The sequence below is a fragment of the Chiloscyllium punctatum genome, chromosome 50, assembly GCF_047496795.1.
Source record: "Chiloscyllium punctatum isolate Juve2018m chromosome 50, sChiPun1.3, whole genome shotgun sequence".
Taxonomy (NCBI): domain Eukaryota; kingdom Metazoa; phylum Chordata; class Chondrichthyes; order Orectolobiformes; family Hemiscylliidae; genus Chiloscyllium; species Chiloscyllium punctatum.
The window spans coordinates 37,142,545-37,168,375 of record NC_092788.1 but is presented as its reverse complement, the minus strand read 5'-3'; the positions used below and the strand labels follow the sequence as shown (position 1 = coordinate 37,168,375).

The 25,831-nt window shown below is 45.1% G+C and overlaps 2 long non-coding RNA genes across 5 annotated transcripts in view; one reads left to right on the top strand and one right to left on the bottom strand.

Moving 5' to 3' along the window:
• LOC140469977 (uncharacterized) overlaps nt 1-214 on the bottom strand; it is a 33,414-nt gene extending 33,200 nt beyond the window's left edge. For both annotated transcript variants that reach the window (XR_011956248.1, XR_011956249.1), the window contains exon 1: nt 83-214. This is a non-coding gene — a long non-coding RNA (uncharacterized lncRNA). The remainder of the gene's footprint in view (nt 1-82) is intronic.
• Nucleotides 215-5,303: 5,089 nt separating this feature from the next.
• On the top strand, nt 5,304-25,481 carry LOC140470134 (uncharacterized). 3 transcript variants are annotated; one of them, XR_011956392.1, is made up of 5 exons: nt 5,304-5,383; nt 5,543-5,649; nt 11,424-11,549; nt 21,404-21,490; nt 24,684-25,481. It is a non-coding gene; the product is annotated as an uncharacterized lncRNA (long non-coding RNA). The 3 variants fall into 3 exon arrangements; XR_011956393.1 differs by lacking the exon at nt 11,424-11,549; XR_011956394.1 differs by lacking the exons at nt 11,424-11,549; nt 21,404-21,490 and adding an exon at nt 9,883-9,970.
• Nucleotides 25,482-25,831: the final 350 nt, after the last annotated feature.

Here is a 25,831-nt window from a genome sequence, read left to right as displayed (position 1 = left end):
GGCCCGCGCTCCCTCTTCCCTCAAACAAATGGCGGCCGTGACCCTGGGCCCCTTCCCTGATCAGAGACCGCCACCTCCTTACCCGGGCCTGGAGGGTCTTTTTCGAGATTTTTTAACCTTTACTTGTGAATTCTCTCCGCTCCTTTCTCCCAGCGAGGCTCTGAGCACCGCTCTCTGAAGCCGCTCGCAGCCGCTGCCGGAGAAATCAGCTCCATTTCTCTCTGCACTGACCAATGTGACAGTGCGCATGCTCTGCATTGAAACCAAACTGCGCGTGCGTCTGAGGTTATTAGTGAGTTCATAGATAATATTCATAACTGCACAGACTGATGGGTAAAATATTAGTCATTAACAATTGTTTTGTCAAGTTACAGTCATAGAGATGTCTAACATGCAAATAGATTGTCTGGTCCAAATCAACCATACCGGCCAGGTATGTAAATTACTAATCGTTCTGGGAGTTTGAAAAGAAGTTTCTTACTCGAGTTGTGTAAATCGATTGGAAATATGTACATTATCAGATTTACATTTCAACTACAGGATTTCTTAAAATCTCACATTGATTTATGAGAGAGATTTAATGCTCCACTATATCATGAGAATGATCAATCCTGCAAAATAGTTTGCTCTCTGACCAATCTTGAAGCGCTCACTCCCGAGAATGCTTTGGCCCCTCTCCTCATTCACTCTGGTTAGAGGACCGGCCGCTACTCGGTCCTCCTGTTCCGCCCCTTCCTCCCAATTGCAGAGTTGATTCAGGTGTGACTTCGCAGGCAAGGGACAAAGGAAGTTCGAGTCGATGTTTTGTGACGTGGTGAAAATATCCCGAATCTTGGACCGAGAGGCCTGGGTTCAATTCACAGCTTGTGCAGATATGTGTAATAACAACTTTAGCAGGTTCATTCGGAAAACTAAGGGAAGTCAGGAACAGTGAAAACAAGAGAAAATGCTTTCAATGTGATGGGGCTTTCAATGCTCAGATGATTTGACTCTTTACCAAGCGTTTCAGGGTCCCAGTACAGACTATTGCACTGCTCTTCGTGCGCAGCCAGATACCACGATTGTAGGGCAAAGTGGTGGGATATAGAGGTGCTTTTCTGGAAGGCGCTCGGTTTTTGTGGTGAAAACAGTTGAGAAGGAGTCGGGTTTTGTATGGAGCTACCTGTCCCCCTCCTGTTGCAGCCTCTTATTATTGCTCTGACTCTACCTCGTACATGGAGAAAGTGAGGACTGCAGATGCTGGAGATCAGAGCTGAAAAATTTATTGCTGGAAAAGCGCAGCAGGTCAGGCAGCATTCTGTACCTCGTACATGTTTGGTAGAGATCAGTGACATTTCGTAAGCCCACAATACAAGATCCATCACTCTGTTTAAGTCAGTAAAAATCACTTGTAGCACAATAGTCAGAGAACAATACAGCGCAGAACAGGCTCTTCAGTCCTTGATGTTGCGCCAACCTATGAACTATTCTCAGCTCATCCCCCTACACTATCCTGAAATCACCCATGTGCTTATCTAAAGGATTGTTTAAATCTCGCTATAGTGGCTGAGTTAACGACATTAGTAGGTAGTGGATTCCATGCCCGAACCACTCTGAGTAAAGAACCTGCCTCTGACATCTGTCTTAAATCTATCACCCCTCAATTTGTAGATATGCCCCCTTATACACACTAATGTCTTCATCCTAGGAAAAAGACTTTCACTGTCTACCCTATTGTCGGACTCTGGCTCAATTTACTAACTTACTTTCTTCTATGTGTGAGCCAAGTCCTGCGTGTTCTTTAAAATGAAGCAATAGGAGAAGGTATTCAGTGTCACACTTCTTGAGTTTATTTTACAGTAAGTGGATAAAGCATACAGAGCTCTGGGTCTCGACCTTTCCGTCCCTGACAAACTATACAGTGTGTCAGTTCAGAAAAATACCACACCCTTGTCCCTGACCCAGTCTTTTTATATAGTAAAAAATATCATGCAGTCACTGAGGTGGGATTATCTTCTGATTGGTTGTTAGTCTGACTCCATTCTCTGCCTCCTTCCATTCCCGGATGTTCGACCCCACGTGACCTTGTTTTGCGTGCGAAACGGAGTACCACGTGAACCCATTTTGCCCGCGATACGGAGGACCATGTGACCTCCCTGCACGCCTCCGGCACGTGAAACAGTGCATCACGTGACCTTGTTTTGGAACGGTGCGATGCACCACGTGACCTTATCCTGCACGCGCATGTAACGGAGCGTCCTCAAAGGCCTCCGAATGCCGAGTATACTTACAGTGGCAGCCAGCCATATACTTATAAGTAAGCCATATATTTACACTATCTAAGCCTCTGATCATCTTGTTTGTCTCTATCAAATCCTCTCTTCGCCTTCTTCTTGCCAATGAGAACACGTTCAATTCTCTCAACCTTTCCTCATAAGAGCTTCCCTCCAGAACACACGACATCCTGGTAAATATCCTCTGTGCCTTTTCCCATGCTTCCACATCCTTCCAGAAATATGGGCACCAGAACTGCACACAATATTCCAAATATGGCCACACCAGTGTTTTGGATAGTTGCAGCATCATATTGCGGCTCCAGAACTCAATCCATCTCCGAATGAAATCTAACACACTGTATGCCGCCTTAACAGTACTGTACACCTGGGTGGCAACTTTCAGGCATGTATGTATGCATATGGCCTCCAACATCCTTCTGCACATCTACACTACCAAGAATCTTTCCATTGACCCAGTACTCTGCCTTCCTGTTATTCTTCACAAAGTGCATCACATCACATTTAGCTGCATTGAACTCCATTTGCCACATTCAGCCCAATTCTACAGTTTATCCAAGTCCCCCTGCAACCTGTAACATTCTTCCACACGTCCACTACTCCACTGACTTTGCTGTCGTCTGCAAACTTACTAATCCATCCACCTATGCCTGCGTCTAAGACTTTTATAAAAATGACAAATAGCAGTGATCCCAAAACAGATCCTTGTGGAACACCACTAATAACCGCACTGGAGGCTGATTATTTTCCATCATCCACCACTCGCTGCCTTCTTTCAGAAAGCCAGTTTCTAATCCAAACTGCTAAATCACACTCAATTCCATGTCGCTGCATTTTCTCTAACAGCCGACCATGTGGAACCTTATCAAAGGCATTACTGAAGTCCACGTATACCGCGTCAACTGCCCTACCCTCATCTATATGCTTGGTCACCATCTCAGAAAACTCAATGAGATTTGTGAGACACGACCTGCCCTTGACGAAACCATATTGATGATCTGAAATCATATTGTTGTTTGCCAGATGATTACAAATAGTGTCTCTTATAATCCTTTCCAAAACCTTTCCTACGACAGAAGTAAGGGTCACTGGTATATAATTTCCTGGGTCATCTCTACTGCCCTCCTTGATCAAGGGCATAACATTTGCAATCATCCAGTCCTCTGGTACTGAACTTGTAGGCAATGACAGCTCAATATCAAAGCCGAAGTATTTGCTATCTTCTCCCTAGCTTCCCAGACAATCTACAGATAAATCCCATCTAGCCCAGGGGACTTGTCTACTTTCAATCCTTCCAGAATTGATAGCACCTGTTCGTAACTAACCTCTATCCTTTCTAGTCCAACGTCTTCTACCTCATTATTATCTACAATATTCTAATTTTCCTAAGTGAAAACCAATGAGAAATGTTCGTTTAGCACCTCTCCGATTTCCACAGTGTCCACACTCAACTTCCCACTTCTGTGTTTGTTTGGCCCGATTCCGACCCTATCCTTTATTCCTCACATACCTATAGAAAGCTTTAGGGTTCTCCTTTATTCTATTCACTAAAGACTGCTCGTGTCCTCCCTTTGTTCTTCTTAACTCTCTTGAAATCCTTCCTAGATGATCTGTAAGTCTCCATCGCCACATCTGTACCATTTGCCCCATCAAAACATAATCCTCCTACTTCTTCTTAACAAGAGATGCAATTTCTGTGCTAAATCACGGTTCCCTTACCTTATCACTTCCTCCCTGCCTGACAGGGACATACCTATCAAGGACACGCAATATCTGTTCCTTAAACCAGCTCCACATTTCCATTGTCTGCATCCACAGCATTTCGGTACTCCATCCTATGCATCTTAATTCCTGCTTAATCGCATTATAATTGCCACTGCCCCATCGATAAGTCTTCACCTTGACACATACCTATCCCTTTTCATTGCCAAACTAAACATAACTGAATGATGAGTATAGTGTGATATTGATCAGATGGGCCAATGGGCTGAGGACAGGCAGATAGGATTTAATATAGATAGATTAGGTTTGGATGTCTGGTTGGCATCGACAGGTTGGACCGAAGAAGTGATTGATGTCAGCGGCAGACCAATGGAAAGGCAGGGGAGGAGCTTGAGGACCTGGCGGGGCAGTTGGTCCTCCGGCCAATCAGTGAATGAGGGCGGGACTAGACTATATCACGTGATCATCCTCGCAGTGTGCGCGGAGAGCTGTCGGTAAGGAAAGAAATAAACAGCAGGAAGCGGGAGGGAAATGGTGTTGGTATGGTCTGAGAGGTTTTACAATCATTTGGTACACATCGGAAAATACCAATTTGAAACGTACAGTTCCGTTTTTGCAGCAAACGGGAATATGCCTCGTTGAGTAATCGGCCCGAGTGAGCGCCGCCATCTTTATTCGGGGCAATGATTCACTGGACACGTGCGCGGCCGCCAGCTTTGTAGGGGGCAAAGTTCAGAGGGATATATATACAGCCTTCTCTGGTAAAAAGAGTCATAGGGCAGGATTTACACAGAGCACATTCAAACCCAGAGAAATGGAGTTTTATTCTGGATTTGTTTCGTCATTCATTTAAATGATTTGGATGTGAATAGAGGCCGTATAGTTAGTAAGTTTGCAGGTGACACCAAAATTGGAGGTATTGTGGACAATGAAGGAGGTTATCTCCGACTACAGTGGGATATTGATCAGATGGGCCAATGGGCTGAGAAGTGGCAAAAAGGATTTAATTTAGGTTGATTAGGTTAGGATATCTGGTTGGCATAGGTTGGACCGAAAAAAGTCTATTTCTGTGCTCGACATCTTTGACTGTGGGATCATAAAAGTGAACTCTGCTCTGGTTCACCTCTGGGTTCTCTGATGTCCACTTGTTCAGTATCTAGCTTCCTCAGTCTCTCATATTTGTATTTTTGCTCTGTATGGTATTTTACTATTACTTTCACAGCTGTTTTGTAAATGAATTGAAAAATGTAGAGCTGGAAAAACACAGCAGGCCAGGCAGCATCTGAAGAGCAGGCGTATGAACGTTTTGGGCATAAGCCCTTCTTCAGGAATGTAAATGAATTGTCCACTGCTGCCCGGCTCCTGACCGTATGATGTTCGATTATCAGGTTATTTTTTCCACAATATCTTTGACAGTCAAGAATTCTTTTTTCCAATAAGCGAGTGCATTTTCCTTCAATTTAACAGTCAAATTCTGCACCATTTTCATTCCCTGTAATTCATATTGCACTCCCTGAAACATCAACTGTGTATTTCTCCTTCCACAGAAACCGGTGATCAATGCCAAAGCCTTGTTGCCTGTGGAGAGGGTGATGTTTGACTGCCTTGTACTGCTGCAGTTTGTGTGGTGAAGGTGCTCCCACAACGTGGTTGGGTAAGAGTCATTACAGATTATTCACTCAGCGATATTGAAGAGTAGAAGATATCTGTACAAATCATCATGGTTTTAATTTCACAAAAATATTATTGAGAAGTTTTGACATAAGGCTACAGCTGGAGAATATTGTGTCCAGTGACCAAAACGATTGCCAAATAAGCAGTTTTTCAAGAATGCCTTAAAGGAAGAAAGTAGATCTTAGAGAGTCAGAGTGGGGATTCCACACCATGTTCCCTTGGAATCTGTAGAAGCAGTCTCACAGGTGAACTCAAAAATAAACACATCATTGAGAGTCTGAACTAAAATGAGTTATTGAGATATGAAAGGGTGTGTGGTGCAGGGAGATAGGAATGATTACAGCCAGGAATTAATTCAAAGGTGCGAAAGTAAATTGTTGTTGCTTGCAAATGGGAGTCTTTTGATTGATCAGCAATGATCAGTTTTGGTACAAGTGAGCACATCGGCAGTAGAGTTTTCAATATTCTTGAGATTATTGGGAGGGTGAATGTGGGATGCTGGCCAGGAGTGGGTTTAGACAATGAAATCTAGATTAACAAAAGGAATGAATGAGAGTTTCAGCAAATGAGCCGAGACTGTGGTGAGGTCAGGTGATATCACTGAAGTTGAAATAGTGGTCTTGGAGGGGGTCTGGCCTGTCATCCTCACCTCATTCAGCTGTTTGTCAATTTGTGAATCAAGTCTGTAACGAGCTCAGGAACTGAGTGGCCCTGGCAGAACCCAAACTGGGCATCGCTGAGCAGGTTATTGCTGAGCAGTTGCTTGACAGCAGTGTTGATGACACCTTCCATCACTTCACTGCTGAGCGAGTGTGGGCTGATGGAGGGGAATTGGCTGAGTTGGATCTGCCCTGTGTTTTTGTGTTGGAACATGCCTGAGCAATGTTCCACAAAGTCAGTAGGTGCCAGTGTTGGAGCAGTACTTGCCTTGGTGGGCAGCAATTTCTGGAGCACAGCCAACAGTATTATTGCCAGAATATTGGCAGGGCCCATACCTTTACACTGCTTATCCATTTCTTGATCTGATTGGAAATGAGTTTTCAGCCAAGTCGATTCATATCTGTGATGTCAGGGACCAATGGAGAAGGCTCATCCACTTGGCACTGCTGGCTGAAAATCGCTGCTAATGCTGTCCTCTTATCTGTTGCATGAATGTGTGAGACCCCTCCATCTGTAAGGGTGGGGATATCTGTGATGCTTCCTCCAGTGAGTTGTTTAATTGTCCATCACTATTCTTGACTAGGTGTGGCAGAACTGCAGAACTCCGATCTCATCTGTTGGTTATGGGATCACTTAGTTCTATTTGGTGTTGCTTGTGCTGTTTGGCATGCCGGTTTGGTAGCTGCACCAGGTTGGCACCTCATTTTTAGGTATGCTTTGTACTGCTCCTGGCATGCCCTCCTGCATTCACCATTGAACCAGGGTTGATTCCCCTGGCTTTATGTTAATGGTTGAGTGGTGGATATCAGGCCATGAGATTTCAGATTGGGCTGGAGTACAGTTCTGCTGTTGTTGGCCCACAGTGAGGCAGAAGTTGCAGGGTCAAGCGGGCTGATTTTGTGGTTGTATTTGCTAGTGCATTGGTAGATGTAATGTGGTCCATCCAGTTTCATTCCTTTGTTGAGACTGTGTAGTGATTAATACAATGAGTGACTTGATGGGCCACTGTCGGGTTTCTTTCCCTCAAGGACATTGTCAATGGTAGAAAAACATCCCCAATGGTTCCATGGCAAACAGTAGATTCTTCATTCCAGTTATCATTTTCTTGACTTCAGAGCCAACCTCTACCGATTTGTGATTCAAACCTGAACTTCAGTTGTATATTTTAATATTCTTGATAAATGATAAATACGACAGGTTTGTTCACTTATTTTTAGAATCACTATCACAGGTTTTGTTTATTGTTTTGGACATAAAAACACTGTCCATTATCCTGTCTCCTCCATCCTCCCCTCCAACAACAAGAGTGAGGAGCACATGGAGTTTCTCTGTCAATAACATTGAGATAATCCGATCTGCTGCCTCTGCTTCTTCCCTCCCTCTCCACTCGCCCACCAAGCCAAACTGCCTCACAAGGGTGCTCCTCATTTTAGTCCTAAACTTGCATTTCCTCGAGTCCTTTGTCAAGCCTTATTAGAGGTCATCTTGACCATTTACCCTAGTGTAGCTAAATCATGGACATTCCAAATCTCTGTCTAATCCTCCTGCTTGTCACCCCCCCGCACCCCCACCTTGCAATTCACAGATATTGTTCCATGATCTGTCTGTCTGTCTTTTTTGGTTAGGTCCTTCTCTCCCATTCTGCTAAATCCTAATATTTGGCCTCACCATCATTGGAAAATCCTGCTCCGTCTCCACTCTCCCTTTCCTTTCTGAATTCATTGTATTTGGTGTCCCTCCAGGATCTATCCTTGGTCCATCCTGTTTCTCACCTACATACTGCCAGGAGGTAACATCGCCCAAAAGCACTGCATTAGGTTTCACATATACACTGACGATGCCCAGCTCTCCCTCCCCATCATCCCTCTCCATTACTCCACTGTTACTCAGTTATCAAACTGCTTACCACGCCTCGATTCACTCCAATGAAACACTGCAATTGTTAAACCCATTGCCTTCAGTTGTTATTCCAAATACATTTTCCTTACTGCTGTGTCCCTCCCTCTCATTGGGAGGTGGCTGAGGCAGAACTACATTCTTCACAATATTGTTTTCATATCTGACCCCAAGGTGACCTTCTGATCAAACATCTATACAATCACAAACACCAGGAATTCCAATCTCTTAAACGTTGCTTGTCTCCTTCTCACCCCAGCTCCATTGCTACTGAAACCCTAACCTGTGTCGGTGTTGCCTTTAACTTGACAAATCTGAAACAGAGCCCTTGATTCCGCGACTGATCCAGAATCTGGTTCAAGACTCGCCTGTAATGGGACACATCCTCTCCATATTTACCCTGTCAAACCTCGACAGAATCCTGTATGTTTCAGAGATCAGCTCTCAAAGTCCAGTGAGTAGTTTCCCAACTTGTTCAGCCTTTATTTACAGGATAATCCCTTCAAAAAGGATCTTCTCTCAAATGCCTCCAATAAACTGCTCTGTTTCGTTAACTAAAGTGACCAAATCTGTTCATGTTACTCCAGATGTGGTCTCACTCGCCATTTGTTTAGTTGCCCTAAGGTATATACTCCAAACTCTTATATTGCAAACTCTTTGAAATAAGGGACAGTATTCCATTCCCTTTCCTGATTCCACGTTGTAACTGTGTGCTAGCTTTGTGTTTCCTGCTCATTCCCCCCCTCCCCACCCACCACCCCCCCCCCCCGTCCCTTTCTGGTGCAGCTTTCTACAGTTTATCCCAAGTTATGCTCCATTTGCCAACTTGTTGCACACTTTTCCTGTGAATATCTCTCTGTAAACTGTTTATAATCCTCTTGGAACATTCCTGTTATGCCTTTTCTAGATTTCCCCCCTCATTATTTGAAACATTTACTGGGAGCACTGGGCAGTGGGAATCATGCTCAGTTGCTATGTTTTCAGGGATACTCTGTTTAATGACTGGGAGGAGCTTGCTGCCCCTTGGTGAGCATGGAGACAACTTGCCCATCAAGGTGCATGGGCCTTTCACACCCCATGTCTTATTGTGGAGGCACAGCGGCAGCACAGAAGAAAGAAAAGGAAGCAAATCCTGCTCTCCATATCTGACTGAATCTTGGATCATTCTGTCTCATGTTCAGTCACATGAAGTCCCAAGGTGGAAACTCATAGAAACCCACACAGATTTGCCCCTGAATTGCCTGCTGACCTCCACCAGCGGTAATGTGTACAGTCAGGACGGCATGGTGGCACAGTGGTTAGCACTCCTGCCTCACAGCGCCAGAGACTCAGGTACAATTCCCGCCTCAGGTGACTGACTCTGTGGAGTTTGCACATTCTCCCCGTGTCTGTGTGGGTTTCCTCTGGGTGCTCCGGTTTCCTCCCACAGTCCAAAGATGTGCAGGTCAGGTGAATTGGCCATGCTAAATTGCCCATATTGTTAGGTAAAGGGGTAAATGTAGGGGAATGGGTGGGTTGCGCGTCAGTGTGGACTTGTTGGGCTGAAAGGCCTGTTTCCACACTGTAAGTAATCTTATCATCCTATGCCAGGAGGAGGGGATTGTATAAGTTTCAAACTTGAACTGACAGTGACGGATTTTACAAACTTGTATTACAGGTGTACATTCAGATGGGAATCTCAGTCATTGTAACGCCAAACTCTGACAGAATTACTCAATACTTCAGGACCTGGATATTCATATTGTGTGAGGGTATTGTGTTCCAGATCAATACCATTTGCTGCATAAAAGTTCTCCTTTGAATCAAACCATCCTCTCAATAGATCTTCCCAAATCTTCAACATGTGTCCTGTAATCCTTGTATAATGAGCTGACGCATGTAAGGTTTATTATTATAATGTGTAACTTTTGTAAACCGCTCTGTCACAGCTCCCCACAATTTCCTTTGCTACAAGGATAATACTCTGTTTTTCCAAACCGCTGATTCCCCAATGTCTGTTTGCTCTCTATAAGGTACACATCAGGATTGTGTTGGAACATTCTCCACTTGCCTGCATCAGTGCACCCCCCCCCACCCCGCGCAACAATATTAAAGAAATTGAACATCCTCCATGATAAAGCACTGTACCTGAGTGTTTTCCCATCCACCACCTTCAGCATTCTCTCTCCCCACCCTCGAGGGACAGTGGCATCTCTGTGTGAAAGATCAAGTCAGCATTGTCCTCCCAGACCATAGGACTGCTCTCTCATTAGAGAGATGTCGGTGGTGGTTAACCTGAAGGTTACCACAGCGCAAGAAAGGGGATAGGTTGAAAAGGAGAGTCCATTAATTGTGGATGGTTATTCTTGATGTGTATTAGCAACACACATGTCACATGAGTAATTAATGTTAAAAAAGCCCCACAAATTCTCCAACTAAAATCCCCCATTCCTTGAACCATCCTGGTAACTCTCCTGTGCTCCCTCTCAGGGACCCTGCCATCCTTCCCAATGTGTGGGCGATCTGTGGTTCGCACAGACCCAGCTGCTCTGTGTTCCTGTGGGTGATATCATAGAGCAAAAGTCCCACTAAACCTCACTGTCTGGAAGTGAGTGAGAGACAGAAATCCCGATGGCATTTCAGATATATTTAGGAACATACTTGCAAGGCCAAGGCTGACAGGTCTATGGGCTCAGTGCTGGAAAATGGGATTAAAATAGTGAGCTGGGAGGTTTCTTTACAGCATAAACCCAATGGACCACAAAAACGTTTTCTGTCATGTCGACCACAGATGCATAATATAGGAATATGACAAGCCACAATAGAAACCAGGTCAGAGAAGGTGATATTAGAATACATGATTGATTAATGTTTTTTTTTGGAGGAAAATGTGACAGAGGTTAAGCGGGACATTGTGGAGCTCAGGGTTCAGGAATCTGAAATAAAAATGGGTTATCCTGAAGGTTGGAATTAAAGAAAGGCATATCACAGAGATTTGAGAGGGTGGACAAGATTAAAGATAGGGAGGGTGTTGAGACTGGAGGAGATTTGAGATTGGAAGATGTTGCATTGATTGAGATGTTTTTGATCCCAGAGATAGTGATAGTTCTGAGGCTAGAGAGGAATTATAGAGATAAGGATGAGTTGTTCCCTTTCCCAACACTCCCTCTTTACTGATAATGATTGTTTCTCTGTCATCATCTGCCATTGCCTCCATAGGCCTGCTGCAATGAGAGTACGCAGATAGTAAGTTCCCGTTAAGGCCAAGGCTGGGAGGCGTCGAGAATGCTGCGTGATCTGAGAAATTGAAGCTCTGATCAAGAAAATGAAGAAAGGATATGGCAGGTACAGACCATGTGGTTTGAGTGAGTCCCTAGAGGACTATAAGGGCAGTAGGAGTATACTCGCAGGAAACCAGGAGGCAGAAAAGAGGACATGAGATAGCTTTGGGAAATAGGTTTAAGGAAAAACCAAAGAGAATCTACAAATACACTAAAGACAAAAGAATAAGGAGGCAGAGAATAGCGAACCTCAAAGATCAACAAGACTGTCTATGGAACAGCAGGAGGTGGGAGAGATTCTAAGTATTTCATGTCAGATTTTACTGAAAGGGGATATGAAAGTTAGAGAAGTTGGAGAAATAAATAGTGATAACTTGGCAAGTGTACATGTTACAGAGGATGAGGTACTGGATGACTTAAAATGCATAAAGGTGGATTAATCCCTGGAATCTGATCAGGTGTATCCCAGAACTTTGTGGGTAATTAGAAAAGCTTTTGCTGGGCCCCTCGCTGCGATATTTGTATCATCAAACACCACAAGTGAGGTGCTGGAAGACTGGCGCCATTATTTGAGAGATGTGGTAAGGAAAAGCCAGGGAACTATAAACCGGTGAGCCTGAAGTCAGTGGCAGAGAATTTGTTGGAAGGGATTCTCAGGGACAGGATTTACATGTCATTGGAAAAGCAAGAAATGATTAGGGAGAGTCAGCATGGCTTTGGGCATTGAAATCATTAACTTGGACTTGAGAAAGACACAAGGTTTCACATAACACACTGGTTAGCAGGTTCAATACCATAGAATTCTGGCGGAACTAGCTGTTTGAATACGGAATTGGCTGGAAGGTCAAAGAGTCATAGATGGACAGCACAGAAACAGAGACCCGTCAGTCCAACCAGTACATGCTGATCAGATATCCCAATGCAATCTAGTCCCACCTGTCAGCACCCGGCCCGTATCCTTCCTATTCATATACACATGAAGATGCCTTTTAAATGTTGCAATCGTAATGGACTCTACCACTTCCTCTGGCAGCTCATTCCATGCACGTTGCACCCTCTGTGTGAAAACGTTCTCTCTCAAGTCTCTTTAAAGTCTTTCCCCTCGTACCATAAACCTATGCCCTCTCGTGCTGGGATCCCCCATACCAGGGAAAAGACGTTGTCTATTTATCCTATCCATGCACCTCAGGTTTTCATATACATCGATAAGATCACCTCTCAGCTTCCGGCGCTGCAGGGAAAACTGCCCCAATCTATTCAACCTCTATTTAACCCCCCAGCCTAGCTCAAATCCTCCAATCCTGGCAACATTCTTGTAAATCTTTCCTGAACCCTTTCAAGTTTCACAAAATCCTTCCAATAGGAGGGTGACCACATTTGTACGCAACGTTCCAAAAGTGGCCGAACCAATATCCTGTACAGCCACAACATGACCTCACCTCCTGTACTGTATACTTTGTCCGATAAAGGAAAGCATACCAAATGCCACCTTCACTATCCTATCTACCTGCACTCCAAGCTCTCTTTATTCAGTAACACTCCTCAGGACCTTATCATTAAGTGTATACGTCTTGATAAGATTTGCTTTCCCAAAATACCACTCCTCAGCCCATTCACCCATCTGATCAAGATCCCATTGTACTCTGAGGTAACCTTTTTCACTGTCCACTACACCTCCAGTTTTGGTGTCATCTCACTAACTAAACCTCCTATGTTCACATCCAAGTCATTGATATAAATTATGAAAGGTAGTGGATCCAACACTGAACCTTGTAACACTCCACTCGTCACAGGCCTCCAGTCTGAAAAGCGACCCTCCATCACCACCCTCTGTCTTCTGTCTTTGAGCCAGTTCTGTATCCAAATGGTTAGATCTCCCTGTATTCCATGAGCTCTAACCTCACTGAGCAGTCAGTGTCATAGTGGAGGGTACTTTTTGGACTGGAAGCCTGTGATGAGCAATATGCTGTTAGATTGGGTGCTGGGTCCACTGCTTTTTGCCATTTATATAAATGATTTCTATGTGAATATAGGAGCTATGGTTAGTAGGTTTACAATAGACACCAAAATTGGAGGTGCAATGGACAGCAAGGTTACCAGAAAGTACAATGAGACTCCGATCAAATGGGCTGAGGAGTGGCAGATTCAGTTTAATTTAGATATATGTGAGGTTCTGCATTTTGGAAAAGCAAATCAAGGCAGGACTTCTACACTTAATGGGAAGGCCCTGGGGAGTGTTGCTGAAATAAGAGATCTTGGAGTGCAGGTTCATAGTTCCTTCAAAGTGGAACCATAGATAGGCAGGGTAGTGAAGTAAATGTTTGGTGTAATTGCCTTTACTGGTCAGTGCATTGAGTACAGGTGTTGTGACGTCATTTTGCGGCTGTACGGGACATTCATTCAGCCACTTCTGGAATTCTGCTTTCATTCCTGGTCTCCCTGCTATTGGAATGATATTGTGAAACTTGAAAGGATTCAGAAAAGATGCAAAGATGTTGCCAGGGTTGAGGGATTGAGCTTATAGGGAGAGGCTGAATAGACTGAGGCTGTTCTCACTGGAGAATCGGATGCTGAGAGGTGACGATAGAGATTGATAAAATCGTTAGGGGCATGGATAGTGTAAACAGCCAGGGTCTTATTCCTGTTTCGGTGAGTCCAAAACCAGAAAGCACAGGAGTGAGGGAAAAGATTGAAAAGGGATATTAGGGGCAAAGTTTCAAGCTGAACGTGGCACGTGTATGGAATGAGCTGCCAGAGAAAGTGTGGAGGCTGGTACAGTTAGAACATTTAAAAGCCATCTCACTGGATATGTGATTGGGAAAGGTTTCGAAGTCTATGGGCCAAGGGCTGGCATGTGGGACGAGATTAATTTAGGATATCTGGTCAGCATGGACAAGTTGGACTGAAGGGTCTGTTTCTGTGCTGTACATCTCTATGGCACTAATAACTTAAAATTAAGATAGGTTTCTCTTTTATGGAGAGTTAGCAGAAGGTCTGACAATTCTCCTTGGAGCTGAGAAGGTTAAGCAGTGATTTCGACCAGGAGTTGATTTGTTTCCAGGATATTTCATTTACAGAGAGACAGAGTGAGAAATTTTTAACGTCACAATTTTTAGTAACTATTTTCAGGTAACTGGCAAATAATGCAGAGGAAAAATGTGAAGATTATTTCACTCACTAAGTTCTTAGCATCTGGAACAGTTTAAAAGACAGCTGGATGCAGATACAGTAGTTATTGTCAAAACAAATTTGAAATGTAACTTTTTTAAGGAAGGATTTGGAGGGCTATGTCCAAATGGGAGGTGAGTTGGGATAGACTGGCACCATCTCCAGAGGGAGAGAGTACAGCCCCAATGGGCTGAATAGCCTCCAGTCCCTGTGTTCTGTGATACTGACCCATTCACTGTGAATGATGAAGCCCATCACAGGGCAGAGCCGTCGAGATGTACAGCATGAAAATAAACCCTTTGGTTAAACTGGTCCATGCTGACCAGATATCCCAACCTAATCTAGACCCATTTGCCAACACTTGGCACATATCACTCTACACCCTTCCTATTCATATACCCATCCAAATGCCAAATGGTTTAATTGTACCAACATCCTCCACTTCCTGACAGAAGATTCCATACACGCACCAACCTCAGTGGGGAAAAAAAATTGCCCCTCAGATCCATTTTAAATTCTTCCCCTCTCACCTTAAACCTATGCCCCCTCATTCTGTACTCCCGGACCCCAGGGAAATGACCTTGTCTATTTATCCTACCCAGGCCCCTCATGGTTTTATAAACCTCTATGAGGTCACCCCTCAGCCTCTGATGCACCTGGGAGGATCCCACCACTCAGGTCACAATGGGGCCTGGCTGATTGACATAGCTTCAGACCAATAGGAGAGTTGGCGTGATCCTACAACCAATGGGAGTGAATGAGGGGTGGGTTCAGCAGGCCAACACATGACCATCAGCTTTGCAGGTGCAGTGTCACTGTGAGGGGGGACTGAATGTGAAGGAGTGGGAGAGACAGCAGATACTGGGAGAGAGATGGAGTTAGTGTGGACTGGGAAGGTTGATAAACACTGTTGCAGTCTGCTGGACCTGAATTAGATACTCCGGGTAAACTAGAACCAAAAGAACTTCGGATGCTGTAAATCACACACAACAACCAGAAGGTACTGGAAAAGCTCAGCAGATCTGGCAGCATCTGTGAAAAGAAATCAGTTCGCATTTTCGATCCAGTGACGCTTCCTCAGGAACTGACGTTACTGAGAAAAAAAAAAGTCTGTTTTTATGCAGAAGGTTGGGGTTAAGGAGTAAATGATAGGTGGGGATAGAGTCCAAAGAGAGAGATAGGAGCAGTTGGACAAAGGAGTGAATAATGATCGGACGGGGGGGAGGGTGAATAGCTGTTTATGGGGACTGTTAGTGACTAACCATAGGTAGTGTGTACTGGAAGGCTATGCAACAACAAGGCCTGGTATGTGGGGTAGGGGGCAAAGACACGAGGACGTGGGAGAGTTCAGGACCTAAAATTATTGAATTTGATGTTGAAGCCAGAGGGTTGCAGGGTCCCCAAGTGGAAGATGAGGTGTCGTTCTTCCAGCTTCTGTTAAAGTGTGCTGCTGGAAAAGCACAGCAGGTCAGGCAGCATCCAAGGAGCAGGAGAATTGACGTATTGGGAATGTCAGCACTTCATCAGAAATGTGGGTGGTGGAATACGGCTGAGAGATAAATAGGGAGTGGTGCTTGGGGTTGGGGGAAGCGAGCTCGGAGGCAATAGGTGGTTGTAGATGGAGGGTAGTGGTGAGAGGGTGGAATGAATAATTGGGAAGGAAGATGGGCAGGTAGGACTGTTCAAGAGGCCAGTGCCGAGTTGGAGGGTTGAATCTGAGATAAGTTGCGGAGTGGGAGATGAGGAAACCTTGATGCCATGTGTTTGAAAGTTCCCAAAGTGGAAGATGAGGTGTTCTTCCTCCAGGTGTCGGGTGGCTCGGATTTGGGGATGGAGGACTTGCATGTCCTTGTCAGCGTGGTGGCGGATGGGGTGGGGGGTAGGCGAAATGGTCGATCACAGGGCGGTGGGGTTGGTTGGTGCATGTGTCCCAGAAATGTTCCCTGAAATATTCCAAAATTTGGCATCCTGAGAGTAAGGGACACAATAGGTGAGGTGTTTGGGTGGGCAGGGAAATCTCTGCTGGATGTGGGAGGATCCAGTGGTGCCTTGGATGGATTTAAAGGGAAGGTGTGGGCACAGGTTTTCCACCTCTTGCAGTGGCAAGCGAAGGTGCTTGGGGTGGAGGGTGGGTTGGTGGGGACCGTGGATCTAACGTGGAAGTCACAGAAGGTATGGTCTCTGTGGAATGCTGAAAGGGGTGGGGAGGGGAAATATATCTCAGGTGGTTGGATCTGATGGTGGAAATAGCAGAGGATGATGCATTGTATCTGGGTGGAAGGTGAGGATGGTGGGATTCCATCTTTGTTGCATTTGGAGGGGTGGGGTTCAAGGGCAGTGGTGTGGGAAGTGGAGGAGATACACTGGAGGGCATTGTTAACCATATGTGAGGGGAAATTGCAGTCCTTGAAATAGGAAGCCATTTGGTATGTTCTGAAGTGTTCTTCCAGCTTGCATCAAGCTTCACTGGAACACTGCAGTAAGCATGAGACAGAGATATTGGACAGGGAACAGTCTTGTGTGTTAATGAGCAGGCAACTGGAAGCTCAGGGTCTTTTTTTGCAGGCACAATGTAGATCATCAGCCACCATTTCCACCACCGCCACTGAGATGCTGGAAGGTTCCTGTCTCCTCCATTAACAGCTTTCCAACTTCCCACTCCTTTATCTTTCCAAATGTTCCTGTGTCTCTTTGGGCTCTGTCCCCACCTATTATTTACTCTTTAACCCCTATCTCCTCTAGTCCAAAGATCTGTAGGTTCGGTGAATTGGCCCAGCTAAGGTTCCTGTAGTGTTCAGGGATGTGCATTAGTTCGGGGGAAATGGAGAGTAATAGAGTAGGAGAATGGCTCTGGGTGGGATAAACTTCGGAGGGTGGGTGTGGAATTGTTGGGTCAAAGGGCCTGTTTCCTGAAGGGATTCTAATTTTCCCAGCTGTCATCTGTTCTGAGGAAGGGTCACTGGACCCACGATAACCCATGGTGTGTGCAGGAGGAGGAAAGGGGAGAGTGGCAGCAGAAACCAGATGAAATTTCAGTGTAGACTGGGAGGGTTTATTTACACTCTGCAAGTCGTTAGTCTGAATTAGAAACTCTTGGTCCCACGTTTGCAGCAAAGGGGAAGATGGCTTGGGCCTCAGGTAGTGAGAAGTCCTGGGTTATAGCCGCCATCGTTATTTGGGGCAAGGTACAGCAAGGAGCATGCACGTGTCCTCTTCCTGGGTGGGGGCGAGGCGATTTGAAGAGGAGCATTTACACATCAAACACATACCGAGAGAAGTGTTTGTCTTCACTATTCATCTTGCACTGACTGTGAGCTTTGTTTTGTGAATTCATTTTATAGGATATTAATTGAGAATAATTGAGACTGGGATCTCAAAAAAACAAGGTTCTACAGTCAGCGGAGTCCTCAGGATCTGAATATCATTGGCATTTAACTGTGGAATGAGAAAGGTTTGTCTGTTCTGTCTGTGGGAAAATATCTTCAATATTTTTGTCAAGCCAAAAGCAGAAAGATGTTCAAGGTCATGGTTGGATCACCCTTGGGGTATGTGTTCAATCCTTGGCCCTGCAGCTGTGGAAGGAGGTATTGGCATGAGAGAGAGCACAGATTTAACCAAATTCCACCTCTCCTTTTTGCAGGAACTGTCAGATTTAGTCTCAATCATCCACTTTATAATGTTAATCTGTAAACACCCTACTTCCAATTCTCTGCAAATTTCTCGTGGAATCAAATTCCAGCACCATTTCAGGTGGAACATTCCAGATTCTGACAATTGTCTGTTCATTCAGAAACTGCTAAAGTCCATTTTGACTCTGGGGTTACAAAGGGATGAATTGAAAGATGCAATGCTGGTCTGAGCTCCCATTGAGATGCATTGGAACAGTACAGGAGGCTGAGGGCAGTGTAGGTGTGAGCAGACAATGAAAATGACAGGGCTGCACTGTGAGGGCTGCTTGGCTCAATGAGAGTGTTCTGGAGTTGGGTGTAAATAGTGAGGTGAGACAGGGAGAAGGTGAAGCTGAAACTCCGTTTTAATTCAGGCCTTTCAGAAATTCAGTCCCAATGGGAATAGCCAATTTGTCAGTGATACCTGTGGAGTATTTAAGTTTTTAAAGTATGACATATCAGCTTAAGTAAAGATTTTTTTTGATATTATAATGGACATGTTTGAAGTGAAGGAAGGTTACTCACTCATTTAAATTCTCTTAATGGGAGTAACTAGATGAATGTAGAGAGACGTTGTGACAGGAGCCCTCAGACCCGTGGTGTGTTCCTCTTGCACAATGTGGGAAATAAGGGCAGCTTCCAGTGTCCCTGACGGCTATTTGTGCAGGAAGGGTTCCCATCTGCAGCTACTGGGAAACTGCCTTTCAGAGCTGGAGCTGTGAGTGGACTCACTGTGGAGCATCTGCAATACTGAGAATGTTATGGACAGCACGTTTAGTGAGTTAGTCACACTGCAGGTGAGGGTTACACAGGCAGAAAGGGAATGGGTGAACATCAGATCAAGTAAAAGGCTCAGGAAGTGAGTACAGGAGTCCCCTGTTGTTATCCCCTTCTCATACAGATACTGTATACCGCTTGGGATTCTGTAAGGGCGGGAATGGGTGGGGTGGCTTCTCGGGAAATCAGCATCAGCCAGGTTCATGACACCACAAAGAGCTCTGCTGATCAGAACAAGAGGAATGAGAGTGGCAGGGCTATAGTGACAGGGGATTCAATAATCAGGGGTACAGCCAGGCACTTCTGTGCCCACAGACAAGAATCCAGGATGGGATGTAATCTCCCTGGTGCCAAGATCCATGATATCATGGAGTGGCTGCAGGACATTCTGGAGCTGGAGGGTAAACAGTCCATGGTCGTGCAACACACAGATACCAAGGACATTGCTAAACAGAGGGCTGAGGGCCTGAAAGATGGACATAGGGAGAGCAGAGATGCATTAAAATGTAGCTCCTGAAATGTAATAATGTCAGACTTACTTCCAGTGCCATGTGCTAATGAGAGCAGGAATGAGAAGGTAGATCTGCTGGATGTGTGACTGGGGAAATGGTGTACCGCAGAAGGGTTATGATTCTTCAGGCACTGGGACTGTTTCTGGGTGGGACCTGTACCAGCCTGACCGGTTACCCCTGGGCAGAGCTGAGACAAATCTGGTGGGGGATTTTGCCAGTTCGATTGGTGTGTTTGTAACTCGTCTGGCAGGGAGATGGGAACGAAAGTGTAGGCTTATATGGGTCAGATTCAGGACAGGGAATGGGAGGTAGAATATTAGTGATGTAGTTAGCGGCTCAGAAAGCCAAAGGAAAGGAGGATTAAACGAAGATTGAGTCCCTCTTCATCCATCAGTCCTGACATCCCAGGAAGGTGAGTCAACAAAATCTGGAGCTGTTTACATGTCTATGACTCTGTGCTTCAGCAAAATGGTGGAAATCTGCAATAAAAACAAAAAGCGCTGGAGATCCTCAGCAAGTCTGTCAGTGTCTGAAATGATGACAGATGCAGGAAACATTGCAGCCTTGAAGAAGTGTTCAGATGATCACACCAGGCACTGCAATATCGGTTACACGCTGAGTGCCAGAACGTGGGACTAGCATAAATAGGTGCTTGATGACCAGCATGAATACGATGGGGCTGGAAAGTTGACGTTTCAGTCAGGGCTATTTATCAAGACTGACAAAGGGTCCCGACCCAAAACATCAACCTTCCTGCTCCTCTGATGTTGCCTGACCTGCACCTCCCCAGGTCCATATTGTACAGACTCTGACTTCCAGCATCTGCAGTCCTTAACTATCTTCACATCCCAGGACTCATCTGGTTATCCTCCTTTACACTCTCTCAATAAGCAGGAGAGCCTTCCTTGGAAAAGGGGAACAAAGGTGTATACAGTACTCCAGGTGTGGTCTCACCAAGGCCCTTCCAGAAAGGGATCCCTGTCCCCATCTTCTCCATAATGGTCATCAAGCGCACGTGCCTGGTGTGATCATCTCAACACTTCTTCAAGGCTGCAATGTTTCCTGCATCTGTTACCATTTCAGATGCTGCCAGACCTGCTGAGGATCTCCAGCACTTTGTTTTCTCTGTTATAGAGTATTGAAAGGGGGGATTTGCAGTTGAGAAATTCAAATTGAACTTCATGTTACTGGATCCATGCCGATCTGAATATCATTGACCTTTTCATCTGGATGGAAAGGTGGTGTATTCTGTCCGTGGGTGAATATTTCAAATGTCTGAGTGACTGGAAAAAGTACTGAGACAGCGAAGTCCATGTAAGTGTGGGGACGATGGAGAGAGATTTCATTGGTTTTTGAAAGTCTAAACAATCATGGCACATTTCCCTGGAACAGGTAAGCCACAGATTGGTTTTGTATGAGGACAATTAGCCATGAAACCAGAAAGACAAAAGGATTCCTGCATCATGGAAAAAGCTATGAAAATGGGATTGTTGAAATGGAGTGAATTATCGATCATTGATTGTAATCCATTGGCGTTGTCACATCGGTTCCAGCGCCGTGGGGAAACACGGGAAATTTGATGAGTGCAGTGTAGGTTTCAGTTATTCAACTGGAAAGGTGAAGAAGAAATTTACAAGGATGATGCCAGGTCTCAGGGGTCTGAGTTACAGGGAGAGGTTGGACAAGTGAGGACATTTTTATTTAGCAGAGGAAACTGCGGGGGAATATTTTATAGAAGTGTATAAGACCATGAGAGGCATGGGTAAGGTGAATGCACTCGGTCTTTTTCACAGGGACTCAAGGATTGGAGGGCATCAGGTTAAAGGTAGAGGAGAAAGAATACAAGAGAACCTGAGGGGCAACTGTTCTACACAAAGGTGGTACGTATATGGAATGAGCTGCCAGTGGAAGTGGTTGAGGTGGGTATATTAACAACATGTAAAAGACATTTGGACAAATACATGGATAGGAAAGTTTCAGAAGCAGATGGGCCAAGTGCAGGGAAATGGGGTTAGTGTGGATGGACAATCTGATTGGCATGGGCCAGTTTGTGCCAAAGGGCCTGTCTCTGCTGCAGGACGTTATAACTCTAAGTGCATTTGCTAATTTTCCCCCTAACTCTGTTGGTATCCTGGGATGTATTCCATCAGGGCAATGAGACTTGTTTATCTTTATCTCCATTAGCTTGCCCAGCTCTCACTCTTTCGTGATAATGGTTGTTTCTTGGTCTTCACATTCCTCAGTCTCCTTATCAATTACTGGCATGCTCTTTGTGTTCTCCACTGTGAAGACTGACTGCTGTGTGCTCATATTCCTGAACCCTGCTGGCTAGGAATAACTAGGCACAGAAATCTGAGAGGTCTTCTTTGAGTCTTTTATTGATGAAACATGGCAGGTACATGGATAGTGTACATGCAAAACACCTCCAGGCAGCATCAGGTAACTCCCCGCCTGTCCGATGTACAGCTCCCCTTCTTATACCTTTTGTGGTTTGTGACTTTGAATACAGACTGTCTCTCAATATTATCTCCATGGCAACGGCAGTTCAAAAGTCTAGTTCAGTTCAGCACTCTGTTGTTAAACCACACACCCCTCCCCCACGCCCCCGTGGCTCCCTCAAGTACCTGACAGGTGCTTCAGTTTCAGTGGGGTATCTATCAGGATTCTGATGTGCAGGTGCCGGTGTTGGGGTGGGGTGGACAAAGTTAAAAACCACACATCACCAGGTTATAGTCCAACAGGATTATTTGGAAGTACAAGCTTTTGGGGTGTGCTGTGATTTTTAACTTGATCAGGATTATCTCTATGGTAACAGTTAAGTGCTTCAACAATTACAGAGGCCATATGTTCCCCATACAATAGGTTTCCCTCTAGCAGGGTAAACTGCTATTCTGTCCCTGGGGATAGCTACTCATCACTTTTTATCCCCAATTCCATCACACTTTCTGTTGAGCTTGGAAGTTTTTCCAATCTCCGAATTTATCCTTGGTCTTTGCCAATTTGTATGCCTTCGACTTCAATTTCATAGACTCCCTTATTTCCTTCGACATGGCAGATTACTCCTTTTCCTGGTCCTTCCTTTTCACTGATATATATTTTTGCGGAGAAATTTGAAAAATTACTTTGATATTCCTCCACTGTCTGAGAACTGTCCCACAGTAAAGTCTTTGCTTCCAGTCTGCATTAGCCAACTCCTGCCTCATCCTATTGTAGTCTCCTTTGTTTAAGCACAGGATCTTGGGATTAGATTTAATCTTCCGCTTTCCATCTGTGTTCTAAATTCAACCAGATTAGTGACAAGTCTTTATCAGATTACGAGGGGAGGTGATGTTTCCTGGGTGTTTTGGTTTCATTGTCAGTGACCTTGGCTTTGTAAAAAAGGTCCAGGATAGATATTCACAACAGAGTATTCTGGACGGTGTGAATGTACTACACAGTCTAAAACCATAAATCACTGTCTCCCCTCAGTTTAAAATTGCAAAACCATTATCTCCTACACACTTCCTCACTACCTAAGTTTGGAACGCTAATCCACCTGACTATCCTGCTGTTTCTGAAAATCTCCTTTGGTGAAGGTGGTGAGTTTTGGATTCATCTTTCTGGTTATTACCGTATGAAGATAAGCCCTGGGCACAGGAGAGGCAATGCAGCCCTTCGAACCAGCTCCACCATTTAATTCGGTGATGATTGAGCTCACATCGGTCTCAGCTGGATTTTCCCGCCTGCTCTCTCTCACACTTCAACCCATTGCAAATTAAAAATCTGTATCTCTTCATTAAATTGGCTCACGTCTTGGCATCCACCGCATTTTGAATAGGGAATTCCACAGCTTCACAACACATTGAGATAGGTACATTCTTCTTGATGAGAATAGAATAGAATCCCTATAGTGCAGAAACAGGGTATTCATCCATCGAGTCCACACCAACCCTATGATGAGCATCCCATTCAGACCCACTCATTCCCTGTAACCCTGCATCTCCTGTGGCTAATTGCCTAACCAGCACATGCATGGACCCTATGAGCAATTTGGCCTGACCAATCCACCTAACCTGCACATCTTTGGACTGTGGAAGGAAACTGGAGCATCGAACAAAACCATGCAGACATGGGGAGAATGTGTATACTCCACACAGTTGCCTAACGCTGGATTCAAACCCGGGTCCCTAATGCTGTGAGGCAGCAGTGCTAGTCACTGAGCCACCTCTGCTTAAAATCTGCTGCCCATTATTAACCTCCCCACCCCACAATTGGCTGAATGTATATTCCTTACGTCAGAAGTCCGGGTGTCTAAGCAGATGTCTCAGTAAATCCCAGTGACAGCCCACATGTCCTGTGTGTCTGAATGGATAACCTATACACAACACCCTCCAGCCCACACTTTCTTTCACTTTCCAGGGACAGGTCTCTAGAGGCTTCATGGGGACTACAACTCCCACAGTCCCTGAGGCAGGGACCACATGTGTGTGGGGAAATATATGTATATTCTGTATATGTACAGAATGTGGGCGGGTTTTGGAGCATGTTCTTTGGGTTAACTAGTGGAAAGCATTTCACACTGTGATTGGCTGGAGAAGGGATGCATCTGCCGATGGTATTGATCAGTTGGGGGGGGGGGGGGGGTGCAAAGTGTCACTACACCCAGATGGGACCAAGTTCCATTCGCAACTTGTCATAACACTGGGAATTGACCAATGGGAAACAAGGAAGAATCTGACCCATTCTCCCAGTGAAGGTTCCTCTTCTGTCCAGGATCTGCCACCTCCCTTTCTGTTTTATTTTGTTTCATTCTGCTGTTGTATTATTGACTTGCAGCAACTGAAGGGAAAGGAAGTGAACCCAGAAAGGGTGCAGAGTCTAACTAGGGACGGGAAGTGGTGCCGTGGATCTGTTTATCAGTAACTCCATGAGAATGTAGAGGGTGTACATTAGGGGCAGTAGAGTCAGAATGGTGGGAGAGAGTAAGTGGGCTGGAGGGTTACAGCTTTGGGAGAAGAAAGGGGAAATAGATATTCCACAGAAACTAGAATTGTCTGTTCTGAATTTCTAATCTGTACATATTCCTTTATTCAGGGTGCTAGATAGTGAAGATTTGCAGACTGAAATCTCAAAATCATGTGCAGATTGTGATAAAGTTAACCAGCATTTGAAGAACCAAAGATGGAGAATCACTCGGCCAAAATCCTGCAACACTCTCTCCCAGCATTGTCGGTCTATCTGCGCCAAATGGACTGTGAATGGTTCAAGACAGCAGAGATTCCCATCTTCTGAAGGGTAACTAGAGATGGGGAATACAGGCTGACTGAGCCAGTGATGCCCATATCCTGGAAATGGGTTCTATCTCTCATTGCTGAAACCCAGTTGATGTTACTGCAGGATGATGAGGGATGCTGAGTGCATCCTCCAGGAAGAGCACCATCATATTACCCCTGCCTACACCCACACAGCAACGTCACTGGAACAAAAGGCAGTGAAGCCAAAGGAGGACTTAGATACAGTTCTTCAAGGTAAAGTCATGAAAAGGGATTGGAACGCAGCAGGAACAGGAGACTGAGCAGGATGGTCAGCTGTTTCCCATTGAATGGTGGAGCAGGATTGAAAGGCTGAATGGTCTCCTCCTGCTGCTATCTCCCAGGTATGTATATAGTCATGGAGCCCGGGTAGGAAGAAGGGGGCAGGAATTCTCCAGGAGATTGCACTTCCACAACAGTTTTCAGTGAGGGATGGTTTGATGGATTTTATTTAACATTTATCTTTAACACAAGGTTTGTAAATTTTGGTTTTAAAACGTTGTAAGAGCTTTTTGCACCGCAAGCAAAATTAAAGAAAATAAATTGAACTGTTTGAATATAACAGTTTTAAAGCTTTCAACCTCCTGTAAAACAAAATCCTGTTTATTCCCAGACACCGTCACTTTCCAGCTACTCAAACTCCATTACGCGCCAAGCAAACCATTACAAGTGACAGAGTGAGAAGGGACTAAATCAAAGTAGAGTTGTGGGGAGGGGGCAGGGGTGGAGATAAAGTACTGTATCCCCTGCGGTGCCCACCTCCATCTAAAGGCATTGAGGGCATTGATCCACACCACATGCTCCTTCTCCAAGGACACCCTGCTGTGTAGCCTTTATCCTCAATCATAGAATAAAATCCCTACAGTGTGGAAGGAGAGCATTGGCCCATCAGACCCCAGCGACCATCAAAAGAACATCACGTCCAGAGCA